Raw genomic sequence first — 8550 nt, forward strand, 5'->3', positions numbered from 1 at the left:
TCAGTACAGTAAGACCTGTTTAAGACCTGTTCCTTTGCTGCTGAAAACTTCAATATTTGTCTCCTAAGTTTAGAGTTCTTTTATTTCAAGTGTCACCCTCCTTGCATAACTATGGGTTAATGTTTCAAAGTTAAAAGTGAGTTGTTTTGCTTAAGCAAATAGAACAAAAGAATAAGCTCTCTGGACTTTGGTGGGTTTTGAATTTGTTGGGGTCTTTTTTGGTTCTTTCTAGTTGGTGGTGGTTTTTTTCCCTGGTTTATTTTTTTAAATTTAAATAAATGAGCACTTTTCTACCCAAATTTAATGAGGTGCTGCATGAGTTCCAACACCACGCCCCCCTTCTTTACACTTACTTATACACTTGAGCTGAAAATAGTCTACTCCCTTGGTTCTCATACAGCACAGGCCATCAGGATTTATACCACTGTGACCAGTTGGTCACCTCAAAAAAATTTGCAAATTTGCACTACCAGAATAGTTCTACTAAGAATGACAGGAGATGTGTCATTTCTATCCTGATACCTTCTGAAGTAAATTCTCTGGAAGGATCACAAAGTTTTACAGTACTGGAAAATAACAGCATTAGCACTTGCTTGATTCTGTACCTGAGATTTTCACGACCTTCTGAAATCTCCTGGAGGAGCTTCTTTGGCAGTGACTGGACAAAATCCTTTAGGTCACATAATTCCAGCACCTCCCACAGTTCAGGATCAGAGTGTTTTCCAAGTGGATCCAGATTTGACTGCAGTGTCCCAGAAAACAAGATGGGGTCCAAATAGCAGCAGAATGTGAATGCACAATTCCAACATTATCCTAAAATGGGCTGTCATAAATCCTTACATTAATAGAAGGAACTGTCACAAATACTCATGGGAATGGATCTTTGCAAGGGAAATATTAACAGTTTGAAGCTGGTGAAGGGGAGGACAAAAATTGCATGCAGTCTCTGTGAGCTCAGTTCTTCATTAAGGTGAATCATAAAGGGCAAGAGATTTCTTGTGCATTCTCTGTGCTCTGGCTTTGTGGCTGACTAAAGACCTGCCCAGCACCTGGCAAGTGCCACAGCACATGAATTATTATTAAGGTTTGTGAAGCACTTGAGACTACATTCATGAGCAGTGTTTAGAAAAATTAAAAGGCTCTGACTCTAAGTTAAATATCCTTAATTTCCTATAGGAAAGATGACATGTTCAGCAACAAGAACACCTGCAGAGATTTATGGACTGAACTAATGCTCCTAGAGGTGGTGAACAGACACCTTGTCCAAGTGCAGTCACAGTGGCTGTGACCCAACAGGAAAGAGGCCAAAAGCAGTCACTAGCAAGTTAAATGCAAACACAACAGTGACAATGTTTTTTTTTTGAGGGAGCTCAGTGACCAAACAGGACAGTTGAAGGGGTAGCAGAGCTTGTGCCTGTTCTTCATTTAAAATTCATGTTACTTGCACTAAAACAACATTAAAGTAATTTTCTAATCTGTACTTTAATGTGATTCTTAAAAGCTGTGTGTATGAGGTGTATTTGGCTGATCTGAAGAAGTTACATGCACACTGTCAGCTTTGGTATTTGCCATGCCCTTGTTTCTGTCCCAGATCTTTACCTTCATCCACTCTCCTGACCTATGCAGTTCAACACTCCAGACTGCACCTACTCCTCACAAGCTTCAGTCTCCCTTTTTTTCACCTTTCAGTTCTATTCTGAACCCAGGCTGTAAGTTCACTGCACTGTTGGGTTCCTCTCAGTTCAGTTGTCTGAATGTGGAACCAATATACTCCATCCACAGTAAATCAGATTCGCAACTGCAGTTGAGAAAACACTGTGTCATTACATACTTAAAATTTTGGTAAAAACCTTTTGTAAAGTATTACTTTAAACTCAGTAAAGTTTCTTCATCTCAGTAAAGAGATGTAAGAAACTAAAAATTGCAACTGCAAAGGAAGACATTTTATGAAAACAAATGTCCAATGTTTTTCTATCAGTGATACTTATGCCACCAGCAGCAACTTCCTCTCTATTGCTAGTGTGTATGTTCCACTGATCAGAGGAAGAGCTGCAAGCAAAAAGCACTTTATAATCTTATAAATCATCAAAAAATACATGCATTTATTGCTAAGCAAAAAAGAATATTATAAAATCAGGCAGTTTTTTCCTGCTTAACACACTTTGTTTCCCACAGTGAAGCAGCCCAGGAACTGAACCCCTTGGAGGTTGCACATTCACTGGATTTCTTTTGTATAGAGGGAATCCAGAAGATAAGCTCCAGGCACTCATGTTCCAGCCAGCTGCTAATTGGCATTCAAGTTTAACCCATGTTTCCACAGCAGAGCAGGGGGGCACAGCCTCCAGCACTTGGGGCTGCTCTAGCATTGCATCAGTTAAGAAGGGCTCAGGGCTTTTTAATGCCTACTTTTTGTGTTTCAGCAGCCCTTTCTGTTGCAGACTCCTGCCCAGCTGAAGCTGACCCTCTTCCTTTGAAGAACTCACTACATTGGAAAAAAACAGAAAAATATTTTCGACAAATACCGCGAGTAGATACATACAGCACAAGAAGACAAAAGTGAAAAAGAGGTTTTTTCAGCTTATAATTATGATTCTGTAGCAAAATTTAGAATGCTCTAAATTTTCCAGCAATTCTTTCACTCATTTCCAGGAATAGAGAAGGAATATATTGAGAAGCTGGTATAAAAAGTAAAAATATTAAGCAAACACAGTATACAAATTTTGTCACCTTCCACTGGGTTTGTCTCCTCACTTGTATGCTCTGAACTGAAGACTTGAACAAGCTCAGAAAAATTACCTCTCCTTGAAATGAGTTCTCAGTAGATTCCTATTTGACTTATTCTTCCCTCTTCCATCACTATTATTAGATCAGTGTGAGGTAGGAGGGTGAGGTTATGGGTCACCAATATATGAGTCTGAAACACAATGTTTTCTATATTCATTTAATATAAACATACATTAAAAGCAGCCATTCCATTATGATAGCTGGAATGTTATAATGAAATTCTCCTCTGATTTTGCTCATGTATTTGTCTACCTTATTATTATAATGATTATTATTATTCTTATTGTTGTTGTTATTTATTGCCTACTTTGCTACATCACTCTTTTAATTGCTGATTGTAATGTCAAACTATAAGCTTATAGCTACTTGCTATTACTTTTACCTACCTGTTTCTCTATGTTTAATGTTTTTTCACCTGTTTCCTGCTCAGGAATGGCTTAGAATAGGTTTAAAGAAAAGAATGAAATACTCCAGCTTTTAATACACTACATGAAGTTTGATAGTCTCAATATTAAAATCTGCTTACAAGCCTACCATCACTGGAGTTCTTGCTTCTGCCAGATACTTATAAGCCATGGAGGAGGTAAATTAAGAACAGGGAAAAGGGAGAGAGGAAAAGACAATTGTGAAGTCAGTAATGCTGACCCAATAGTAGGAATTTAATGTTAATACATGTGCTTTGCAGACAGCAGTGGGAATAATCTGTACTAACTCATACCACTGAGATTTTGACAAATCTTACCTTCCCACATGAGTGATTTTAAATGGGAGAATTTATTTCTCCAGTATCCACTTTCCTGTAGGAACTTCTTTGTTCAACAAGAACCCTTTCATTCTGTAACCTGTACTGGCTGTACCCTGTGCTGCTTTTTGTTTAACCTCTTTATTCAGAATAATTGTCATCAACCTGTTAGGTAAGAGATGAGCTTTTGTAGAATGACTGTACAAAGCAGTTTGTACAATTTGAAAGGAAGCCATTGATGTTACCTTGATTTTTAGGAGATCTGAAAGGTTAACTTCAATTAGCTTCTCAAAAAGATGGTTCCCAACATGTACATCTACAGCTGGAGAAGGTCATCCAGGAGATACAAGTCAGCCTTGCTGTGCACAGCTCTAACAAGGCTCACTCTCTGCTTCTGCCCTCCACTTACATTGACACCCTATGGAAAGAAAGCCAAAACAATCCACATTTAAACAGGAAATATTAAAGACCTGTGTATTATACTCAGTCTTGGCAAAAATTGGGCTCTGCTGATTACTCCCAGTTCAAATTGGCAAATTCAAGGTTACTTTGTAAAACTAAAAAATAAATTTTATTTACAATCATACAGGCATTTTTACAGTATAGAAGAAACCCCTGGAGAACAGGACAGGGCAGATGCAGAATTCTATACAGAAAATGCCATTTCCAACATTTTTAAGAGTTCAGAACTTGAACAGAATTTAAGTTCAAAGTAAGTAATCAAAGCAAGGAGATGGGCAGGATGTACTTGGCTGAGCACTGATTTGTCATCAGTGTTAATTATCAAACAGATAATCATAAAACCATAGAATCCATAACTTATCTTACTGTTTAATTTCTGACACCTCAAATTCTCATCCTTTCTCCAATCTCTGTTTGGTCTTCATTCAGTAAAATCTGGCAGTAAAGCACAAGACTCTAAAACAAGTTCGTAGTATGGCCTGTTTAGAATGGAACCAAAGATAATATTTTCTGTAAACTGTCATTTCAAATCCAGGCCTGCTGAGAAACATATGCCACAGAACCCTTAAAAGAATCGGAAACCATTTTGTTTTACTTGGGCTTTCTGAACATATAAAACAGCATTTAAAAATAAATTTGAAATTCCATCTTTGCCTCAAAGTAACACCAGTAATTCCTTCCAAAACCTGAGCACTATTAAAATTTGTCATCAATTATTTGAATATTGTTGAAGTTTTTATTAAGTCAGGTAATAAAAACGATCTGCAGAATATTGCACTATAACAACTCTCCTATAAAAAAAAAAATATTACTTTGAATAAAACTGACAGAGCTGGGACATATATGGAGCAAAGACTTCCAGGGAAGGATCACAGTGACAAACTGTGATATTACACTGCATATACATATTACATCCATTGTAATATCTATATGCAGGAAACTGGGTCTGATTAGACATCAAAACACAGTTTGATGGCCTGTATTTTTACATAAAATGTGGAATGTGTCAGCTTTAGAATTTAAGATTACAGGTTAGGAACAAAGTGCTATTAAATATTGTCTTACATTAATCTACATGCCCTCTGAAAATCTGTTCATTAGTTCTGCCTAACTGGGGTACTGGGAATATTTCTCTGTCTGCTCTGGGGTGCCCTGACCCCCAGGGGAGCACTGACTTTGACCCTCATTCATGGAGAAAGTTTCCCAGACCTCAAGATAGATTGAAATCCACAAAAGTGTGAAATAGATTATAGAGAGCAGTGTAGGTGTATCACTTGATAAGAAATTTAGGTTTTGGGATTTTTAGTATGTTGTGGATGGAAGCAAGATGGAAGGCACAGGGTGTCATCCTGGGTTTCTTCTTCATGCTTCTTCTTCCTTCTTCTTCATGGGTTTGGGTGGCATTTTGCGATTGGGCATAAAAGTCTCTATTGGGGGCTCTTTGGGATCAGTTATTGGGTTAAAAGGGAAAATAATCCAGGTGTCAGCTCTTAATTGGATAGTTAAGTCTCAAAAGACCTTGTAACAAGAGATTGTCGGCCATTTTGTGCCTTCTAATGAAAAGCTGCCAAACTCACAGTAGTGAGACTGTTTTACTAATAAGAAAAATTAATGACTTGAGTCTGAACATGAGCTACTGTCTCAAGTGTCTTCAATCCAGACCCAGAGAAACCGATGAAAACCAAGGAACCAAAAAAAAAATATATATGATTAATCCAGTTATCCACTATTAGTGATCTTTTTCTTGACTTCCTGTGGTTCTGGCCACGCTCTCTTTGTCTGCTTTTGTTATTTTCAGTACTCCATGTGTCATTGTCACAACTCTGCCATGTTCTCATTCTTTCAGACAGTCTTTCCTGCACCTGGTGCCCTTCACATTCACTTGGATGTGGCAGAGCCAGTTCAGAAGAGCTCTGTGCAATCTTAACATTTGCACCTTGATTCTGGTGAGGACAAAACTATAAATTTGAAGGCACTGGTGGAGGCACCTGCTGGTAAGGAAATTGTTGACCTGATGGAGTCTTTACCGTGTACTGTCATGCTAAAAATGGTACTTCTAGGGAAACAGAAACTTGGGTTGTTAACACTGGGAGAGTTCTGAAGAGTTTAATTTTGCATGCATTATGGCTTTAAAAGTTAAGAGACTGAGAAACTATAAAATAACACAGAATGTTTGAAAATAAAACTGATCTACTTTATTCCAACACCTAGTATAGCTGGAAAAATAAATATGTCAGAGAAGAGTGACGTGTGAGGGGGGTGCATGCTCTGTGGCTGTGCTGGAGGAGATGAGGAGGGGGACAGAGCAAAGAGTGGCACAGTGGGCACAGGTCCAACATGTTGCAGTGATCCCATGACATTTCAGTGTTTTAAGGCACTTAATTCAGTTTTTCTTTCCTGGGTTTCCCCTGCTGACAGGAGGAAAGGATGATGTTGGCAAGCCTCACGGTGGAAGCATGCAAGGCACAGGAACAAGGCCCTGGGAAGAATTGTGTGTGCCACAGGGTGTTTCCTTCTCCTCTGAGTGAAACCACAAGTGAACAGAGAATAACTACTGGGAAACCACATAATTATGTGAAATTCAGGCTAAGAAACTGCACTCCCCAAATGCTGCTCTCATCAACATGGAAAAACATTGTAATAGTTACTGACAAAACACATGTACTGGATGTTGTTCACTTCTCAATAAAGATTACTGGAGTATGATTGCTATCTTTAAAATGGAGTTACAACTGCCTCATAACCCACAGCTGCCTGGCTGCTACAAACAGGTTTCAATCATGTCCACATATTCAGTATTTCAAGTATATTTTTAAAGTGTAATTTTCCAAAGGAGCACATTTTCACAAGTCATCCTGATGACAGCAATGTAAGAAATAATCATTAAAGAATTTATTTTCCAAAGCATAAATGGTGTGCATTGCCTCAGTGCCCATATTTTCTAAAGGAGAGGATTATCACCAACTTGTCAAGCCTGTTTAGGAAGGGATTATACATTTACAGGAATTGCAAGCATCAGTGCAGAAGACAGTAAGTTTTACATTCTTCCAACAAGTCAGAGTTTTTTTGTTTGCAATCTTTAGATAACTTATTTTCATAGTTAAACATAGGGCATTGCAAAAGTCTGATGGGATTTTCTCTTGCCTGGAAGGGATAAGTGCTCTTAAGCTTAGTGGTTAGAGAAGAATTTTTCTGTAGAAGAGGCTTGAGATGGAAGAGAAATGAGAGTTGGTCTGAGAATGGGATTTCCCAACACCACGGAATTCCTGTGGGCAGAGAGGAGATTAGAAGGGGAAATACCATTTGCATATGACCACAGATCAGCATATCAAGGCTTGTGAAAGAATTCCATCTTCATCTTGAGAAACCACACTGTAATGTTTTTAGATGCTATTTTACCCAAAACTTCTGGGGATAAATTCAATTGTAATAGTGCCATTCTTTTATTGATAAACCATAGCAATCTTGTACTGTAGTAAAATTAAATTTTTGTATCTTTTTTCAGCTTGAATACTTTGCTGGCAGTCTGTGGGGTCCCCTAAAATTATCAGCAGTTTATTCAGCAGGTGGTGACTCTGGCACTCCTGAGCCATTTGGGGGTCAAAGTCCTGAAGAGGCAGTGCCAGCATCCTCCACTGGTTTGCATAAGGCACTCCTGATAACTCTGCATTTCAGTGTGAGAGAGAGTGCATCCTTGTGGGAAAAACACAAGGCATAATGAGTGGGCATAACAACAGTGCAGCAAAGCTGGGTGGGAAATAGCTGAACTTTGGAGTTTGTGAGAGTGTACCTGGAACTCAGTCTCACCAGGAAGGATTTACCTGGCAGGGAGATGTCAGTAGAACCTACAGTATAGCCAGTAACAGGAGTTGGGATTTCTGAATTTCTCAGAAGCACAAGTGCCACTGCTGGTGAGCACAGTTCCCTTGTCACCAGACAGAGATGTGAGTTCACCCCAGTTCAACATCTTGATTAACACCACAAAACTTTCTGGGCATTGATTTGGTAAGGGAGTCCTTTCCCAGGTTTCAGAGAGCTTTGAAACCATTTCATGGGAGGTTATATCAACATTACTGTGAGCTGGGCTTATTTCAGTTTTCAGTTCAAGAGAAACTTAAAATGTCCTTTCTTTTCCCTGTTTCTGTGTAAAAGAATAAATGTTGGAAGTTTATTCACAGCTAGTGGCATTAGGTACATATAAAAGTACATATGTAAGATTTTCTTCTAAGATCAGGTGATTGGCTCTTGTATTGGCCCAGTAAATGTTTTACTGGGGCTGTTAGCAATTTGGTTTTAGTGGTGTTGGTCTCTCCATGCTTTAACTTGTATATGAATGGGTACTGTATACAGAGTGCATGCTGAGGCTCCCTGACTGGAGGTTTCTTGGGTGCACTAAGCTTTTGTTGTAACAATAATCTAGATTAAAAAGTTGTGAGAGGAAAGAGCCAGACTGACACTCTGCCATTACTTGTTCTAAGCAATATGTGATGTCAGCAAAGCTGTGCTTTTACAGTAGTGGTTGGGCAAAGTGTCAAAGATTTGAGGTGACAGGGAAGTGCAAA

The sequence above is a fragment of the Agelaius tricolor genome, unplaced genomic scaffold (genome assembly GCF_023055355.1).
Source record: "Agelaius tricolor isolate 1412-34295 unplaced genomic scaffold, bAgeTri1.0.p SCAF_9, whole genome shotgun sequence".
Taxonomy (NCBI): domain Eukaryota; kingdom Metazoa; phylum Chordata; class Aves; order Passeriformes; family Icteridae; genus Agelaius; species Agelaius tricolor.